Raw genomic sequence first — 3,633 nt, 5'->3', positions numbered from 1 at the left:
CGAATCATAGAAAACCCAAATAAGAAAACAGACATATCTTAAAATAAAGTATCTAACGTGATAAGCAGGTCGGAATCAAGTTGCTATCGGGAGGTGCTTAAGGGTTTCCCTACATGCTAGCTTGAGGTGCTTCCTAAAACCGACGTGCTTGCTTAAATAAAATGAACTTCTAAATGTTAAAAATGTAAGTTTAGTAGGTCAATCTATGAATATTGAAAGTTTAAAAACTAAATTGAAACATGTGGAAAAGTTTAGTAGGTGAAAGTGTGAATATGGAAAGTTTAAAAGTAAAATTCCAAGTTTGCCCTCCACCTTTTTCTATATTCACACCTAACCCACCATATGACACCTAGCCATGCATGACTAAGCATGAAAGAAAAGAGTTGTCATTCATTTGGTCCATCATTGCCGTGGCTACACCAAAAGGAAAGAGAAAAAGCTTTTGCTTTCTTATCTTCCATTTCCACCATAGTTCATCAAAAAGATAAAATCTCCAGCCACACAAAATCTGTTCTTAAGTGTAATAACCAGCAAGGAAACCATAGAAAGGGAGGAAAGAAGGAGAGAAGTTAAGGTGCTTTAGTGGTAAGTGATGAAATTGAAAACTAGGTTAGGTAAACGTATTCTTTCATGTTTCAATTAATTATATGTTGTTAAATGAATTAAAGCTTCTGTTTTTCTTATTCTTTGTAAAGAACAAACTCAAAGGGAGGAAGGTACATCAAAGGGGAAAGGCAAGGAAAGAGAGTAACTAAGGTGTACCTAAAGCTTTTGAAAAGATTGTGCAAAAGGTTTGGTGATTGTATGAACTTCTGTTTTTCCTTTGATTTTCTCATGAATATGTAACATTAGGGATTGGTTTTGTTTGCTGGAAATGCTCTTTTGATTGTATGGATATGTAATATGAATGTTGAAATGATGATTGGAAGGCTTAAAGTACATAGATACAACATGGAAGCCAAAAACATAAAACTGGCAGAATAGGTTCCAACAGGACAGTCTGTGTTAGAAGCCTCATAACTTATTGTGTAATCATTGAAATTAAGCCTAATATATACAAAATGAAAGCTAAGACACAAATCTCAAACTTTCATGAAGTGACCAAATTCTGAATCTGTAGCTAATTATGTGAAACTTGCTAGTGAACCTAAGCTGGTCACAGGGAATTGTGCATCCGGAGCAGTATGTATCTCCTAGACCATAACTAATGATTTACTCAATGAAATGAATTAAGACCAGTGCCAAATGAACCCTGAAAAGTATACCTAAAACTTTTTACAAGAAAGTTAAGCTTGAATCTGTATGTAAATGTATGCATATGATAGGTTTTGTTAGATTAAAAACAGATACCAAAACTGTACTGGTTAGGACCTGATTGAGCAGGTTGCAAATAAAAAATCATAACTTAAGTTAGGAAGGTCAGAATTAGACGTAATATATCTTGTTAGAAAGCTAAGACATAAATACACAACGTTCATGAAGAAAAGTGAGTCTAATTGTGTCCATAAGATACTTAAAAATGTGATACAATCTCAGGCAGAAACAAAGCTAAATATAAATATTGACCTAAAAGGGATTGACATGCTAGCTTTGTGGCCAAATTACGCACATGCTAGCTTGACATGCCTGCTTTACGCACGTGCTAGCTTAATAGACTAAAAATTTTCATACATATTCTTGATGACATAGTAAAATGTTTATGGCTGAATAATATGCTCATAAGTGAATATGTTCTATTACACATATATGAATGCTTTTAAGGACTCTTTTTATTGATGTGATTGCTTATTTAGTACCAATAAATATTTAACATGAAATTATGCATTCTTGGCCCTAGTAAACCTCAGTGGGAGTCATAGATAGCATAAGGGTATGGCATGCCATATACAGTGTAGCAGTACTGCGCCCTAATGGGCTACATGATATGATATTTTCGACACATTACGTGTCATACAGTTTTCCGGCTTTTTAGCCATACAGGCACAGCATTCGGCCCCCAGGCCATACAGTTTGGCACTTTGTGCTATACAGATACAGATTTCCCTTATCTAGCTAGTTGATCCTACGAAGAGTTTATAGGGGCTAAGATTTAATTATATGACTTGTTAATGCTTTGCTAGCATGCACACAAGATGGTTACCAAAATATGAATGATCTTACTGCTATAAAATTTAATGACCTGATTTGTCCACTGACACATAAAATATTTATGTGCTTTTATATAACATGATTTCATTATATATGTCATGATTATTCCTAGTATACTTGAATGAATATATATGTTGTTATTCACCCACTGGGCATAAGCTCAGCGCATTGGACTTTTCCATGCGCAGGTAATAGATAGAGGAAGCAACAGTTAGGAGGTCTGGTTCTGCATCAGCACAGAGACATCATCATAACCAGTCAGTCACAAGATTTGTACAGAGGTTGTTTATGGTTGGCATGTACATTAATAGTCTACCAAGAGTCTGTAAATGAGTGTTGTAAATAGTACAAATATATACAAATGTGTTGACTAATTTAAGTTATTATGTTCTATTTATGGATTTGATAATGTGAAATAAGCAAATATTGAGATTTTATGACTATTTTTCACAGGGATAATTGCTAATAAACAGGGGAGACTTTTGCGGTTTCTCCATTTAAAATTATTTTGTGAATCAACATGCATTTAAAGAAACTAAAGAACAATTTATAAGGTCAAAGCTATCTTAAGTCCACATATGTAATTGCATATAGTATAGTATGTGGCATCCTTTACTAAGTTATTGTATAGACGGGTAAGGGGTGTTACATTTTTTGGTATCAGAGCATAGGTTTAGGCGGTTCTAGGATATAGCATAATTAATGTACATGCCAAATGTGTCCAGGCTATGATGTATCTCTATAAAATTGATGCAGGCCTATTTGTTTACAGAGGATGTCTGAGGAATCACAACGTGCTATAGATGAGGAGGTGGGAAGTCATGCCCCCTCAGAACCCATTGAGCCAGCAGTTGCACCAGCCCCTCATGGTGAAGATAGGCCAGGACAGGATGCATTTTTACAACAGTTGGCAGATATGTTTAGACGAGTTTCAGGGGCAGCACCTCAGGTGCCACCACCAGTTGCAGTACCTATGCAGGCTCCTGCTAGACCACCAATAGACAAGCTTAGAAAATACGGAGCTATGGAATTCAAAGGCAGAAGAGAAGATGATGCTCCAGTAGCAGAGTACTGGCTGCAAAGTACAGAGAGAGTGTTGCAGCAGCTTCAGTGCACACCACCAGACAGTGTGGCTTGTGCAGTTGCTTTGTTACAAGAAGAGGCCTATCAGTGGTGGGACACCACATCACAGATAGTTCAATCTGAGCAGCGGACTTGGGAATTCTTTCTGGCTGAGTTTCGAAAGAAGTATATAGGAGATTTGTATATGGATGAGAAGAGAAAAGAGTTCCTATATTTGAGACAGGGCAGGATGACTGTTAGCGAGTATGAAAAAGATTTCATCAGATTGAGTAAGTATGCCCGGGAAATGGTGCCTACAGAGGAAGCTAAATGTAAGAAATTTGAGCAGGGTTTGCATAATGACATTAGGGTGCTTTTGGCAGCCCATTCCATCAAAGAGTTCTCTACTCTGATAAATGCAGC

The 3,633-nt window shown here is 36.6% G+C and overlaps 1 long non-coding RNA gene across 1 annotated transcript; it reads left to right on the top strand.

Annotated features, from left to right (window-relative positions):
• The first annotated feature begins 217 nt into the window (after window positions 1-217).
• On the top strand, window positions 218-2,476 carry LOC122723051. Its single transcript, XR_006349914.1, has 3 exons — window positions 218-585; window positions 696-791; window positions 2,337-2,476. It is a non-coding gene; the product is annotated as an uncharacterized LOC122723051 (long non-coding RNA).
• Window positions 2,477-3,633: the final 1,157 nt, after the last annotated feature.

The sequence above is a fragment of the Manihot esculenta genome, chromosome 2, assembly GCF_001659605.2.
Source record: "Manihot esculenta cultivar AM560-2 chromosome 2, M.esculenta_v8, whole genome shotgun sequence".
NCBI lineage: Eukaryota > Viridiplantae > Streptophyta > Magnoliopsida > Malpighiales > Euphorbiaceae > Manihot > Manihot esculenta.
This window is presented reverse-complemented; position numbering and strand designations above follow the sequence as displayed.